General features: G+C 44.9%; 1 long non-coding RNA gene and 3 pseudogenes across 2 annotated transcripts; all 4 read right to left on the bottom strand.

The window, feature by feature from the left end:
- Window positions 1–10118: 10118 nt before the first annotated feature.
- Window positions 10119–13229, bottom strand: Gm51707. Of its 2 annotated transcripts, none has more exons than XR_003948331.1 (4): window positions 12439–13229; window positions 12151–12204; window positions 11405–11590; window positions 10119–11274 (listed from the first exon to the last, which is right to left on the bottom strand). It is a non-coding gene; the product is annotated as a predicted gene, 51707 (long non-coding RNA). The 2 variants fall into 2 exon arrangements; XR_003948330.1 differs by having other exon boundaries at window positions 12151–12372; window positions 12676–13229.
- Window positions 13562–14249, bottom strand: Gm18103 (predicted gene, 18103; annotated as a pseudogene).
- Gm6166 (predicted gene 6166) lies at window positions 14273–14950 on the bottom strand (annotated as a pseudogene).
- On the bottom strand, window positions 15125–15902 carry D9Wsu149 (DNA segment, Chr 9, Wayne State University 149; annotated as a pseudogene).

Genomic DNA, 16846 nt, shown 5'->3' with positions numbered 1-16846 from the left:
ATACATTTGCTGTTGTTCCCTTTTGTTTTAAGGCATGGGTGTGGCATGAGAAGGTAAGGCTTAGCGGGGTGCCTAGCTCCCTTGGGCGCCGAGTGCCTTGGGCCCAGCTGCTGTTTACAGGCTGGAATGCAGGCCTAGTGCTTTTATTTTGATTGCGTGATTGAACATTTTCTGCTTCATTTCAGTGGAGAGTGGCAGAATCAGCTTTTCTGAATGCTCTCTGTATAGCGTTCTCTTTCACATCCTGTAGAGTCGGGCTCCTGATAAACAATGTCATTTCATTGCTGCACAGACCCTTAGGCTCTGCTGTACTGGAAAGACACCTGCAAAAAAAAAAAAATCTCCCTCATGGAGGTCACCTCTCTTCATTACAGTTGCCCCTGTCTCTTGGATACTGAGAATGGAAACAGCTCTTTCATAAACCATCCCTGACAGCCCCATCTTGCACCCTGCCATCCCAAAACAGAATCCCAAACCAAGCTAGATGAAGCTGGGCTCCTCCCAGTTCAGGAAGATACTTGGTCAGATTCCCTTTATGACAATGAGTGTCCCCAGTCGCCAGCAGGTAATTAATTGTATTTCCTTCTCTTGAGTGAAAGATGAAGTTAATCAAACCTACTGCTCTGAAGAAAATCATCAAGCACCTTGACCTATTCTGGCAGACAGCATATTTTATATATTTGAACAATGGGAAAGAACATATTTTGTTTGCAGAATTGCTGGAAGAATTCTCTCTGCCCCCAAATGACCCAGGCTTGCTGATTAATGATCTGCCCAGTGACCCCCCGCCTCCCCCCAGGACAGATAGAAATGGTTTGGTTTTAATTTTCTTATCTTCTATTATTGAATGTGTGTGCTCAGTATGATGTATGTGCATGTGGGGGTCAGAGGACAACTCTGTGGAATTGGTTCTGTCCTTCCACTGTTAGTGGGTCCCAGGGATCTAACAATAGATCAGGCTGGCCACCAGGCTTCCATAGCATTTGCCCTTAATTGTGGAACCAACCTTCTGGCACTGGTATTTTGTTTGTTTGTTTGGTTTTTGAGACAGGGTTTCTCTTTGTAGCTCTGGCTGTCCTGGAACTTGATCTGTAGACCAAGCTGTTCTCAAATCCAGAGGTTCACCTGCCTCTGCCTCCTGAGCGCTGGGACTAAAGGCGTGCATGCCACCACTGCCCAGTACCCTGTTATGTTTTGTTTTAAGTTACATTTGTGTGTGAGTGTGTGTGTGTGTGTGTGTGTGTGTGTATGAGTACACCTTTGTGGAGGTCAAAGGACAACCCATGAAAATCAGTTCAGTCCTTTGATCACATGGGTCCCAGGAATCCAACTCAGGCTCAGTAGCAAATGCCTTTACCCACTGTGCCTTCGTCAGCTTGGCAGCACCTAGAGTCACCTGGGATTGGCTCCATGAGATTGGTCTGGGGCATTTTGTTAATTAATGATTGATGTGGGAGGTGCCAGCCGTCTGTGGATGCTGTTGTATCTACGCAGGCGGTCCGGGTGGTATAAGCAAACAAGCTGAGTAAACTCTGGGGAGCAAGCCAGAGAGCAGTGCTCCTCCAGGGTCCCTTGCCTTTGTGCTGCCTATTTCCTTCCTGGTGAACTGTGACCCAGACATGTAAGCCAAATACACTCGTTCCTCCCCACATTGCTTTAGGTCATGGTGTTCATCACAGCCACAGAGAAGCAAACTAGAAGCCCTGCTGAGCCATCTCACCTGCCCTCTCTTTGTTATGCAGGTCCTGTACAAGTGGTCACAGCTGCAGACTGTCCATCATCCATGATGGACATCCATTCTAGACATGGCTACGTCTAGACAACATTTTATAGTGCTTTCCCTGTCCTCTGGCCCTAACCATTTCTCCACACACTCAGGCTTGAGTGTTTTTATTTTTCTTGTGGCACTGGGGATCGAACCTGTAGCCTTACATATTAGGCAAGTTCGCTACCACTGAGCTAACCTCCAGCTCTCAAGTTATAATGGAATGTTGCCAGCTCCTATCATTCTAGGAGCCTCAAGGAGGGGCATCGTGGAGCAGCAACAGATCCTCACTGGGATTGTAGACAAATGGAGTCCAGCCCCAAGGAGCAGATGAAGGGCGGAGGGTATGGCTCAGCGATAAATCATTTGCCTGAAGTGCAGGCGAGCTAAGTACTTTTAGAAGAGTATTTTTCCAGTATTTTTAGAAAAGAAGCAAAAATTCAAGGGCTGTGTGTGTGAGAGACAGTTTCATGTTTGTTTACCCATACCAAAGCTACACATAACCCTGACTGTCCTGGAACTTGCTATGTAGACAAGGCTGGCCTCGAACTCAGAAACCCACCTGCCTCTGCCTCTTTAGTGCTGGGATTAAAGGCGTGCGCCACCACTGCCTGATTTATATTTACAACTCTTACATGTTACTTTTACCTTAATAACATTTCAGGGTAATGAAACAAACTAGAAAAGCCATTTTGTTCAAATTTTAGCAGTGTAAAACAACCACCTGTTATCGTCGCGGGTTCTGTGGACTGAGAATTTAGGCACAGGTGAGAGGGTGGCTTGTCTTTTCTAAGTGACATCTGAGATTTCAGCTAGAGGACGCCAAGGCTGGAAGCTATGATAATCTAAGTGCTGGTTAAGGCTGTTGGCTGATGCTGAGGGTTGGAAGTTTCTAATTTGCATGTAGTCCTACTGCTTGGATTACCTTGGACTTCTGACAGCATGCCTGGATGCTGAGGATGAAGAGCAGATAAGAGAATGAGAGCCAAGCTGTAAGCCCAGGGCATCTTTTGGTCCAGGTTTGGGTGTCTTCTGTAGCTTTTGTCACATGCTCTCACGAAGGATATCATGAAGCCCTGCCCAGGCTCTCAGGGGGAAGGGGTAGGTTCCACTTCTTCCTCCTTTTTTTTTTTTTAATTAATAAAAATGTTTGATTTATTTTGTGTGTTTTTGCAGGAGTCTGTTACCTGAGTTCCATCCATGGGACCCATATGGTGAAAGGGGATAAGAGACTCTTGCAAGTTGACCTCTGACCTCAGCACCCATTCTGTGGCAGATATAAAATTTTGTTTTGTTTTGTTTTTATGGAGACATGGTTTCTCTGTGTATCCCTGGCTGACCTGAAACTTGCTCTGTAGACTAGGCTGGCCTCAAATTCAGAGGCCTGCTTGCCCCTGTCTCCCAAGTGCTGAGACTAACGGTGTGAACCACCACATCTAGCAAAAATGTTTTACTCTTTCATAATTTCACATATATTATATACTTTGATTATATTCCCCCAGCTTTCTAAATTTTATTTTGTAATGGAGCAAGTATTGGTTAGTTCTGTGACATTATCAATAATTTTTATAAATCTTAACTTGGGAGACTGGAGCAAAAGCATTGCAGAAGACTTCAGTACAGTTTCCACAACTCACATGGTAGCTTGTACCTGTCCAGTCTCAGGGGATCTGATGCCCTCTTCTGACCTCTGTGGGATTAAAGGTGTGAGGGATTGTGAAGCTGGTCATGAAGAGGATGAGGGGCAAAGGAGTCTTGTGTAGTTCAGTGTCCTGTACATGCATTGAGGAAGGAAGGTGAGAGACCAGGTCTTTTGGGTTCAGACTCCATCTTAGAAAACCTGCCCTAAGGTTGAACTCAAGTTAACTATTCTAGCACCAGTTACCTGCTGTGATGGTTTGTATATGCTTGGGCCAGGGTGTGGCTTTGTGGTTTTATTGGAGTGGGTGTGTCACTGTGGGTGTGGGCTTTAAATATTTATTTAATGATGTGAGTACACTGTTGCTGTCTTCAGACATACCAGAAGAGGTCATTGGATCCCATTACAGATTGTTGTGAGCCACCATGTGGCTGCTGGGAAATGAACTCAGGACCTCTGGAAGAGCAGCCAGTGCTCTTAACCACTGAGCCATCTCTTCAGCCCGGGGGTGTGGGCTTTAATACCCTAGTCCTAGCTGCCTGGAAGTCAGTCTTCTCTTAGAGGTCTGCAGATGAAGATGTAGACCAGACCTCTCAGGTCCTCCTGCACCATGCCTGCTTGCATGCTGCCATGCTCCTGCCTTGATGATACTGGACTGAATCTCTCAACCTGTAAGCCAGTTCCAACTAAATGTTGTCCTTGTAAGAGTTGCCTTGGTCACGGTGTCTGTTCACAGCAGTAAAACCTTAACTAAGACACACTCAACAAAACCTGCATCTAGCACCAGTTTCCAGGCTATTCCCCAACAAATCTGCATCTCCAGGTTACAAGTCTGCCCCTGACTACTTCCTGACAACCACCAATCAGGAGAAAAACAGAAGTTAAGTTTATGGTTTGGCTCCCAGCACCAGCCAATTATGTTAAAGGCCATAATGGCCCGCCAATCAGATGTGTACCAGCCTAGATATCCCCTTCTTGCCTCTATAAATGCTTGCCTGAAATTAGGCTCAGAGCTGCAGTCTCCCATTCTACTGCATTAGAGATGGTGGTGTGTCCCAAGCTTGAACTTCAATAAAGAGACCCTAGTGGGATTCTATCAGAATCGGCTCCTTGGTGGTCTTTTGGGGTTCACATATGCCTTCTGGCACAACAAAGGTTGCATAACAATCTCAGAGGTCAGAGATATCCCAAGTCTTTTGGGAAGAGTTTAGATGGTCTTGACTACTTATTATTTAATTAGTCTAAAAGGAGTCAATTTTGTGGAGCAATACTCATTGCCATGTTTTAATTTGCATACTAATTTGCATGTAACCACGTGGTGGCTCTACCTGGTTGTCAACTTGATGATATCTGGAATGAACTACAATCCAGAATTGGAGGGCTCACCTGTGATCCAGATCTTGAGGCTGGAAGACACAAGTTTCTAACCTGGATCATGATATGGAGATCATTTTAAGGTTCCTTTACTTCTTTTGTGTGAATCGGTGTCCTACGGAAGATCAGCCATTGCTCCAGCCCCACTGCCTTCTTTCTTAAAGACACTGAGCGGATCCACCTGTCCTGGATGTCTAGTTCTGTGAGAATAAAATTGTTCCCATTCAAACCCAAGTTACTTGTGTTTTCTGCTATATGTATCCAGGCTGAATCCATAGCCAGTATGCTAAGGTTCAGCCTTGTTTGTTGCTTGTGGTAGCCAGGGGAACAACTTATCAAACTGCCTGCTAAGAGTGTGTGTGATTAACCTGCTGCCTGCGGTAGCCATGGGAACAATGTTTTAAGCTGTCTGCAAAGAGTGTGATTAACCAAGGACAACTCTAAAATTCTCCACTGTGCTGTGCCATGGCTGAGTTTCATGTAGAACATGACATCTCATGACAGCCCATGCATAACAGGCATACCCATCCCTGGAAGATGGACTGAAGATGGATGACACTTGGGGTCTTGAGTGTGTTCCTTAGAAAGAGGCTTCCAGGGCTGGAGAAATGACTCAGTGGTTAAGAGCACTGACTGCTTTTCTTTTTTAAATTTATTTGTTAAAGATTTATTTATTTATTATATGTGAGTACACTGTAGCTGTCTTCAGACACTCCAGAAGAGGGCATCAGATTTCATTACAGATGATTGTGAGCCACCATGTGGTTGTTGGGATTTGAACTCAGGCCCTTTGGAAGAGCAGCCGGTGCTCTTAACCACTGAGCCATCTCACCAGCCATCTGACTGCTTTTCTAGTGGTCCTGAGTTCAGTTCCCAGCAACCACATGGTGGCTCACAATCATCTGCAACAGTATCTGATGCCCTCTTCTGGTGTGTCTGAAGACATCGACAGTGTACTCACATACATTAAATAAATAAATAAATAAATAAATAAATAAATAAATAAATAAATAAACAATTCTTTTAAAAAATTAAAAAGAAAGAGAGAGAGACAGAAGGGAAGAAAAAAAGGAAGGAAGGAAGGAAGGAAGGAAGGAAGGAAGGAAGGAAGGAAGGAAGAAAGGAAGGAAATGACTTCCAAGGCTGGTCAGTGGGTGAGTGTTTGCCACACAAGTCTGACAACTTGAGTTCCACTCATAGGACCACATGGTGGGAAGAGAAAACTTACTCCACACAGTGTATCCTCCACACATGTTCGCATTTGCCTCCTTCTTCCATAATAATAATTAAAGGCCATGTAATTCTAAGCTTGCGGTTACCCACCTTCTTTTCTTCCATGCTCCCTTAGGAGCACCAGGCTCGCTTAGTGTTTGGGGGTCTCCCAGCTTCTCCTGCTCTCTCCTGTTTCTCTAAGAGATGATTTCCCTAATAAATCATTCATGTATTTATTTTTTAGTTTAATGTTTCAGTCTCCAAGGGTCTTCTATTGGAAAGATTGTTCATTGTCTTCATTTCTGGTATTTCCAATCACCTTTGTGAAAACAGTGCCTGTATTTTCTAGTACAATAAAATCCTAGGAACTGTTTCAGGAAGGCACTTTACATGGGCAGAGAAACATCAATAGTAATAAACTACAGAGAAGGTTTTGAAAACAGCGCCCCCATTTTATATGTTTAATTTTGTTTTGGGGGTCCCACTATCTTGCCTCAGAGAGACTAAATATCCCCCAAGCTGTCCTAATCACTACTTCCATCAATAATGTGATGAAATCACAGCTAATCACAGAAACAAGGGAATGAAATAGGGTTGTTATTTCCAAAATAAATTAAGTTGACTGCTTCAGAAAGCTCTCAAGGGCCAGCAAGATGGCTCAGTGGTTAAGGGCATTTGCCACCAAGTCCAATGACCTGAGTAACCCTCAGGCCAAGTCATGGGCAAACACTCCTGTAAACAGCATCCCTCCATGACCTCCATGACCATGATCAGCTCCTGTCTCCAGGTTCCTTCTCTAGAGTTCCTGCTTGCCTTCCCTCAAAGAACTGTGGTATGTAAACCAAATAAACCCTTTCTCTGCCAGCTTGCTATTGTGTTTCAGCATAGGAACGCTAACTAGGACAGTGGTTAGGAGTGTGTACGCTCTTGCAGAGGACCTGAATCTGGTTCTAAGCACTACATTGGTTGACTCTTAACCACTGGTACTCCAGCTCCAGGGATCTGGTGCCAGGGGATCCAAGGCCTTCTTCTGGCACTGCACACATGTAGTACACATACATTGCAAGTTAAACACACATATACATAAAGATATAATAAAATAGTACCAGAAAACATAAACTGCTTCACTATGCAGTTACTCTGTGTCTTGAATGTCAATCTAGTAGAAGGACAAGCAAGGACAACAGATGCTCCAGGGACCAGGAGGCTCAGTGAGTGTTCAGGAAATTGTGTTCTTCATGGTGGAAAGACACTCATGGCATTACTCAAGGGCATAGAGGAGAGGAGGTGTAGTCTAACAGGAGTGGGCAGGATTTAGATTCTTAGGCGAAACAGGTTCTGGGAATAAGAAGACTTACTGTCGGGACAGGAGAGCAGCTAAGGTTAGGCAGAGACAAAGACAACCCGAGTTAAAGAGGACTCACAGACCCAAGGTATTGTTATCCAATGACTAAAGTCTTTTAGGGCTGAAGCTATGGCTCCATTGGTGGTAGAATGTTTGCCTACTATGCATTAAGCTCTGGGTTCCATGCCCAATCAAATAAAGTGGCCATGTGATTACAGGACTTACAAGCCTGTCATTCTAGCACTCAGGAGGTGGTGGCAATGTCTGAGTTGGGGTTTCTATTGCTGTGAAGAGACACCAACACATAGCAACTCTTATAAAGGAAAACATTTCATTGGGGCTGGCTTACAAGTTCAGAGCTGTAGTCTATTGTTGTCCCAGTGGGCAGCATGGTGATGAAAAAGTATAACATAAAAAACCAAAAAATTCTAGGCCTTTAGGCCCAGGCTTGAGAATGTGACCTTTGTGACTCAATGCTCCAAGGCTTCCTGGGTTCAGGGAGTGTTTGTTCAAAGAAAGTCACCCTGACCCACCCTGACCATTGCTGGAGCCCACTATGCAAATGTGCTATTGTTAGAGGCCCATAGAAAACTGTCTTGACTTTCCACTTCCTTGTGACTCTTAACTGGTATTTTCCAACAACACCCTCCCCACTCCCTTGAGTTGTGGCTTCTTCCTTTAAATACCCCCTTACCCAGTTACTCAGGGCACCACAGCCCTCTAACCCTGCGTGGTGCATGACTGTGGGCCCCAGAGTGCTCTTGGAATAAAAAGTCCTCTTGTGGTTTGCATCAAGGCCGTTTCTCGTGAGTGATTTGGGGTGTCGACTCCCCTCATGTTGTGGGTCTTTCATTGACATACGGGCAGACATTGTGCTGGAGAAGGAGCTCAGAGGCCTACATCTGTATCCCACAAACAGCAGGAAGAGAGAGACACTGGGTCTGGCTTAAGCATTTGAAACTTCAAAGTCTACCCTTACACTACCTCCAACAAGGCAGCAAGCTGTAACTAATAGTGCCACTCCCTCTGAGCCTATCGGAGCCATTTTCATTTAAACTACCACAGGCAGGAAAAACAGAGGTTCGAAGCCATCCGTGGATAAATAGATAGTTTGAGACTAGCTTAAGATATATGAGATCCTATCTAAAATAGATAGATAGATAGATAGATAGATAGATAGATAGATAGATAGATAGATAATTTGAAAAAACATAATCTCTTGAACTGTCAGCCCAGTGGGCTTAGAAAAGGACCAAAAGAACCAAGTTGCACTATGTTATCAGCAGCTTGTGATGGCTCAAGAGAACCAACTGTTAAATGTTTAATTTTATGAGCTGATTGTTAAACAGAGTTATTATTAAAGTTTTAATTATATTGGCTTACAATTAAATAAAATATATTAAAAACAAATATTTGAACTTTAGTAAGTGAATATTGAAAGTTATCACAGTAATAACTTTCTTTTTCTTTTATTCTCTTTTCTTTCTTTCTCTCTCTCTCTCTCTCTCTCCTCCCTCCCTCCCTCCCTCCCTCCCTCTCTCTCTCTCTTTCTCTCTTTCTCTCTCTCTCTCCCCCCTCCCTTCTTCCCTGCCTCTCTCCCTCCCTCCCCCCCCCTCTCTCTTTCTTTCTTTCTTTCTTTCTGAAGCATGTCTTCTTTATATCAGGCTGGCCTTGAATTAGTTATATAACCAAGGAATACTTTGAACTTCTGATTCTGTTGATTCTACCTCTGGTGTGTTGGCATACACTTGGCACTCTTGGTTTTATTTGGTGCTGGGACTCAAACTCAGAAGCTGTGGATGCTGGGCCAGCACTCTATAACTGAGCTGCAGCTCAGGCCCAAATGTTACTATTAGTCATTCTCTTAAAGTTACTTTGTTTCTTACATCCCAGTGGAGAAAATACTCTACAATGGATGGCATCTCTCTGCCCAACTCAGTGATGCCACACTTGGTGATGTCACATCCAGTGATGTTACACTCCAGGAAGTTACGCTCAGTGTCCTTACACACAGTGATGTTGTGCTCGATGATGTCACACTCAGTGACGTCACATTACAAAACAGCTGTAGTGGAAGTCTCTTACACTTTGGAGGTGAGTAAAAAAATCCCCAAACTGGCTGGGTGATGGTGGCGCACGCCTTTAATCTCAGCACTTGGGAGGCAGAGGCAGGTGGATTTCTGAGTTCGAGGCCAGCCTGGTCTACAAAGTGAGTTCCGGGACAGCCAGGGCTACACAGAGAAACCCTGTCTCGAAAACAAACAAACAAACAAACACAAAAACAAAAAATCCCCAAGCTGGTTGAGTATATGCCCATTATCCCAGCTTTCAGTATGTAGAAACAAGAAAGAAGTTCAAGGTCAACCTCAGTTACCTAACAAGGTCAGCCTGTGCTACATGAGACCTTGTCTAGAAAACAAATGAACAAACAAAGAACAAACTGCTTTTAATCCCAGTACTTGGGAGGCACAGGCAAGCAGATCTCTGTGAGTTTGAGGCCAACCTGGTCTACACAGTAAGATCCAGGCCAGTCAGGGCAACATAATGAGACTCTCAAATACAGACAGACAGAGAGGAAGACATCCAATAAGCAAGATATTGCTTTGTACTGACTATGAAACTTAGTAAATAAACCAGGCACGGTGGTACATGCCTGCAATCATAGTACTTGGGGTGTACACACACACACACACACACACACACACACACACACACACACCCCTCTCCCACATTCAGGGCTTTGCATGTATACATTCCCAGTCTTAAATGTCTTTTGTATCAGATTTTTTTTTTCGGTTCTCTTCATGGTTTTATTTATTTAGTTCAGAACCTTAGCCAATAGGATACTGCCCACATTCAGGGAAGGTCTTCCCTCCCCAGGTAAACTTCTGACACCACCTTGACAGACACCACTCATGCTCCTCCTTTAGTGATTCCTATCCAAGCAGGGTGACAATGAAAATTAAGCATTACAGAATTGAACTATTTCTCCTAGACATAGATACTCCCTAAGAAATGGAAGAGACAATGTCTACAAAGACCTCAAAGGCAGGTCTGGGAATGTAGCTCGCATGACAAAACAACAAAAACCAAAGCCACAGGCAAACCTTGGAATAATACTGTGTCAGCAAAGGATCCCTCTAAGTCTTTCCCCAGGAATGGCAGTCACTGCCAAGGAAGGGACATAAACACCCCATCACATCGCTCCGACAAGTCAGCGGCTTCAGCCTTGAAATGCACTTGCCCAGTTTTTGCGCATTTGCCTTTCATTAGAGGAACATTCAGCATGAAACCCTAGGTGGTACTCATACAAAGCTAAAGGGCACGTTTGTCTATGACCTCAAGAGAGAACAGTACAAAATACCCATGTCCAGCGAGCAGGTACAGTACTGTTCACTCTCGGAGAAGGCGATCAAGTGTGAAGGGGAGATGCTGAAAGAATCTGTGTGCTTGGGAAATAGTTTCACAGTGTTGCAAGGGTTTGCACTGTGGACGTTGGGCAATGTGAAACCTGGTGGGACCTGTAAGAGGCCTGACTGAGGAGAAGACTGTTGCCAGGTCTTCCCCTTGTTCAAGCTTGGGCTGCGGTATCTCCCATGCACACACTCCTCCCTCCAAGATCGTGTTCAGCAAGACATACCTACAGATATAAACAAAGAAGAAAAGACCAAGACATACACAGGATTCTAATGCAAACATGGTACTGAGCAGTAAGTCAGAGATAGAGGTGAGCAAGGAGGTTGGTCCTGTCCAACAACAAGCTGGCCTGTCCCGCCTTCGAATCAGGGACTGGTGATCGCCACTGTAATCAGGTGCTGGATCTGAACTGGTCCTTAACAACCACAGTCAGAACAAGGAGCACTGCCGATGCTAACTCGGGGGATAAAGCTTCTTCCTTTAGCCTCCATTTCTTTTTCAGGGAACTGTGCCATTGAGGACCTGCAAGAGGGAAAAGATCAGTCAGTGGCTGCCCATGATGCAGTCCCACTGTGTCAGGAAAATTTAACATTAAACACACATATTCATGTACACGACATGTTCCTTTACAGATCCACTTTCTGACACTTACCAATGTGTCAGGGCCACAATCTCCTTTGTCTGAGACTGGCCTTGTGATTAAGAAGGGAGGAGGCATTAAGACCAAACAGAGGCAGCCAGCTAATCCAGGGAGGTGTGCAGAGAAAGCAAGACTAATAATGTGTTGAAGGATGAGAGAGGATCAGCCGGCCTGAGCAGAAGCACGCATGCATGAGTCCTAAGCAAAATCGAAATACAGAAGCGTCTTAGTTTGCTTTCTGCTGCTGTGATAAACACCATGACGGAAAGTAATTTGGGGAGGAAAGGGTTATTTTAGATCACACTTTGTAGTCAAGGAAGTCAGGAAAGAAACTTGGAGACAGGGTCCAGAGTCAGAGGCCATGCAGGAGTAATTGCTTACTGGCTTGTGCTCCCTGCTCAGTTTGCTTTCTTAGACACCCAGGACAACCTGCCCAGGGACAGGGCTGCTCATAGGGGGCTGGGCCCTTCCACATCAATTATCAATTAGAAAATAGCCCATAAACTTGCCTACAGGCAAATCTTAAGGAGGTGTTTTCTTGCTTGAGGTTTCCTCTTCCAAGAGGGCTCCAGCTTGTGTCAAATTGACACAACCAACCAACCAACAAACAAAAAACCCACAACCAAACAAAACCAAACAATCAGCAGGAAAGGACACTAAAACAATCACAATAACACAACAACAAACACACACACACACTCACACAAGCCATGCTGTCCCCAAGGGCAGTGGTCATAGAGTACTCTCTTGGCTCCTACCTGGAGGGTCCAGAGGAAGTAACACCTGCTTATGATGGTATCTACACACCAGTCCTAAAAGAAAAGTGAGAGGTGGGCTGGCAAGGTGGCTCCATGGGCAAGGGTGGCCACTGGCAAGCCTGCTGACCTGAGTGTGATCCCCGGAACCCACGGTGGAAGGAGAGAACGGTCACCCGCAAGTTGTCCCCTGACCTCTTCATGTGTCCTGTGGCACGCTCACCCCTCAAATAAATAAATAAATAAATAAATAAATGTAAACATATTTTTAAAGATGAAAGTCAGACTTACTGGGCAGAGGGAGTGGGTGTAGGTCTGCTAAGGACTCCGAGGACCTGGTAGAGCATCATGGGCAGGTTGGAAGAGGACATCAGGCTGAGAACGGGGCATAGAGTGCGGCTGAAAGTGGTCAGTGGTCAGGCAGGTGGGAACAGAATGTATCTTGTGGTTTTGACATCTAGGGGTCAGGCTGGTGGCCAAGGTCAGAGCTTACAAACGTTAGACTATGGTGTTTAGAGGGCATTCTACCTTTCTGTGAGGTTGGTAGGAATAGGCTCGGAGAGACTCTGCTAGCTGCAGGATTCCTGTTCTAACTGGGTTATGAGCAGCAGTCTGGGCTCTGAATTCCATGACCAGAGTTACTGGCTGGGCTGCAGAACACGATGGTGATTAGGGTTGGTTGTGTGTAAGCCTGCGAGCTGCCTAGTGCACTTCTGATTAAAGGCGAAGTCGAAGCAACTTGATGGTGGAGAATTAGCTCTGCAAGTAGCGATTGCTTAGCTTGCATGCCCCCTAGTGGTCGACTATGGGAACTGCTAGTAGGGGGAACAAGGTGGATGTTGAATAAAGTAGGAGGTAAGCTTGTTCTTGTTTTCTATATTCCTGCTGTTCATAGATCACTCTCTCTCTCTTTTATTAAATGAAAGAAGTCTTACTGGGTAAGGCAAGTGCTAGGCTAACTAAGTCACATTCCCAGCCTCCTTTTCTTTCTCTGTTTTCATTTTGAGACATGGTCTCATACATAGGCCAGGTTGGCCTTAGATGTGCAATCTTCCTGCAGCTGAGATTATTGGTGTCTGCCATTGCATCCTGCAGCTGGGATTATAGGTGTCTGCCATTGCATCCAGGTCTGTTTATTCCGAGTTCCCCTCCTTCTTTCTTCAGTGCTAGACACAGAGCACTGGACGGTGCCCGTGCTGGACAAGTCCCATGCCACCAAGCTTCATCCCTCAGCCCTTTTATTATTTTTCTGATTTGTCTTCTTTTGCCCAACTTGATTTTGTGATCTATCTTCATTTTGTGTCTGTTGATTGTTTAATTCTATTGTTCAATAATATATGATTCTTTATTATTATCATTTATTATTATTATTCACAAATAGGACTTTTTGTCGCTATTAACGGTCTGGATTTTAAACAGATTCTTGGTCTGGTGGGTCATATCCATCAGCTCGTTGAACGTCAGCACCTGTCTCGTCTCCAGTTGTTTTCCTGGAACTGCCGCCTTCACCATGTAGCTCCATGAGCTTGCCCAATTCAAACCTGGGTTTCTTCAGCATTTTTACTTTTCTAAGACGTCATGGAGAAGATAAATGGACTGGCAAGCCTTTTCTATGTCTTTCCCAATGCTGTCTGGAATCGGTTTATTAAGTACTTCCTTCAAGTCATTAGTCGGCACTTCTCCGGTCACGATTTCCATCTTCTTCCAGATCTGGCAGACTTGCTGGTGCTGCACATAGGATGTCTTGCGTATCTGGTTGTTGGTGTTTGTTAGTGAAGCCAACCCAGAAAAGTCGGAGCAAATACCCATCGGTCCTCCTGACAGCATCATGAGCTTCAGTCGTGGTCTGACACTTTTGGACCATGGAACACATTTTGTCCCGGGTGAGATCCATGTCAGAGAACTTCTCAGTTTTTGCCCTGAACGTCCTCAGTAATTAGCTTGAACTTTCAGAATGTAACTTCATCATTCTGTAGATCGGCAAGGTTCACTTCAAACACACGGCCCTTGAAGCCATCAGATGCCATTTTGGTTCCTTGAGTCCGTGTGACTAGTGTTTTCCCGATGTCTCTAATATTGAACATTGCTGGAACTTTCTTTTTTTTTTTTTTTTTTTTTTTTTTTTTAAATTAGCACTAACACGTTTATTTACTAACCAAAGGAATGATCCTGGGTAAACCAAGTTTGACATGAAGGTCCATGTAAAGTGTTTGTGATAAAGAGAACTCAACAGTCATGAAAAATAAAACCAAAGAAGTGAAGCTGTTTGTTGCATTTGACCGCTCACTGAATTGAGCATATTCACTCTGGCAGCTAACTCCTGTCCAGGATGACGAGGAAGCCCTCATTGCACCTTCTCGTAGACCCGAGTGCAGGTGGCATTGTTCATGACACACTCCACGATCATCTTCGCATCCTTCAGTTTTCTTGTTATCGTGCTCTCCTTCCCGTCCCATTGCTGGTGCTGGACCAGGGCACCGTCTTGGAAGGTACACAGACCGTCTCAGTTTTTCTGCCATCAGCTGTCGTTTCATCAAACTTCTCTCCCAGGTTACAAGAGAACACGGTCGTCTTCACTGTGCTCTCGGTTTTGACCGTGATGTTGTTGCCATCACACGTAATGATACAGTCTGGCTTGGCCATGGCAGCCATCTTCCTAAGAGCCAGTCCTACTCCTAGCTCTTTCATGTACTCCTCAAAGCCGTGGCTTTCCATCAGGCGCCACTTCCCTTCGAGATCCTTAAGGCTGGCCATGGCGGGAGGGAGAGCACAAAAGCAGCAGAGATGCGGTGGCGAGGGCGCTCTGCTGGAACTTTCACATCATACCAGCCTCTCTTAGACAACGGATCAATCGTGTTCTTTTTAGCTCCCTTCTTGCCCCCTTTCGTCAGGTGATTGTTCTTGGTGACCACTATGGAGAGCCGAAGGGGCAGAAGTACCTTTTTTATTATGTTTTTTTTTTTCCCCCTAGAAAATACTTTATTTGTTTTCATTGTCAGACAAGGTCTTGCTATGTAGCCTAACCTAGCCTGGAACTTGTGATCCTCCTGCCCCAGCTTCCTGAGTACAGATGTGAATTTATTAGACATTTCAGAACTTCTTAGACATCGGCTCTGCGGTCACAGCAAACGAGGTGCAATCTCAATGGCGGAGGATAGTCTGGGGGTTCACAATGATTTTTTTCTTCCTGAAGTTTTTCCTTTTCCTAAATTTCATGTTGATTTTGGGCCATGATTCTGTCTTTTCAATGACTGTGGCTTCAACTCGTTAAAGCTCCTTTCGGAGGAGTGGCTTGCCCAGGAGTGTGAAGTTGTCTGCCCCAACCAGCAGGACCTTCCCCAGCCGAATCCTCTCTTCACACTTGATATCCAACTCATTTTCAATTAGAATCAGGTCCTCTGCGGTCACCTTCCATTGGTGGCTGGCAAAGTGCACGACAGCAAAGAGCCAGCCATACTGGCCTGTGGCGATCAGCTCATTCACCTTCTTCACAACCTCCGCATGGTGTCTCATCTCTTCAACAGGGTCCCGCAGAACCACTTCTTGCCAGGGTGGCGAGCTCAGGGAGGTCTTAGGAACGTATCCTTGTGGATATGAAGCACTTTGTGAATTGAACCTTCGAGAAGCAGACCAGAGGGAGGCTGATCCAGATCCCTGGGATGCCAAGATGCTACGGCTACACACAGACACCAGCTGCCCGAAGGCGCCCGGCAATGCCGAGGCCGCGATGGCAGCAGCCATGTTTCCACAGTCCCTTTATTATGTTTTTGTTAGGGTTTTACTATATATCCCTGGATGTCCTGAAACTCACTATGTAAACCAGAATGACCTTGAACTCACAGAGATCCATCTGCCTGTGCCTCCCAAGTGCTAGGATTAAAGGCAGAAGCCACGTGGCTGTTCAATATTTTATTTTATTTATTTAGATTTTTAAATTTTATTTTATGTATATGAGTGTTTTGCCTTCACATACATATGCACACATATATGTATATGTACTATGTGTGCCTGATGCCTGAGGAGATCAGGAGAAGGCATCCTATTCCCTGGAACTGGAGTTATGGATAACTGGTTATGAGCCACCATATGGGTGCTGGAATCAAAGCTAGGTCCTTGGCAAGAGCAACAGCTTGCATTTTAAATAATATATTCTTTTGTTGGTCCTTGTTTCCAGTTGTTAAATACTATTTTAAATTTCGCAATGATTGTTAATGATCATTTTGTCTATGTTTTCATTTCTCTTGGGAATATACTTAGGGGAATACTTGCTGGGCCAAATTGTTCTCTTTCCTGTGTGTTTTGACAAGATTTCTCTATAGAGCTCAGACAGGTTTCAGACTGATGATCCTCCCACCTTGGTCTCTGAGCACTGGACTCACAAGTGTGCACACCATATCTGACCCTATGTTTAGATATTTTAGGCAGGCTAGAGGGTAGCTCAGTGATGGAGCATGTACGTAGTGTGCACCAGACCCTGGTTTAGATCCCCAACATTGCAAAAAATTAAATGTAAGGAATAGAGAAGCCATTTTCCAAAGTTTGCCCCCTTGTCAGCAATGCATTTGCATGGCTCCTCCAGACCCCACCAATACGTACATGGCTTTCAGCTAGCACCACATCACTCCAGAGAGTGTAAGTCAGTGGACACTTACTCAGTGGCTAATTATGAGGAGCGTGTGTTCACATGGCCATTCTTGTA

This window comes from Mus musculus, chromosome 9 (genome assembly GCF_000001635.26).
Source record: "Mus musculus strain C57BL/6J chromosome 9, GRCm38.p6 C57BL/6J".
Lineage (NCBI taxonomy): Eukaryota > Metazoa > Chordata > Mammalia > Rodentia > Muridae > Mus > Mus musculus.
This window is presented reverse-complemented; position numbering and strand designations above follow the sequence as displayed.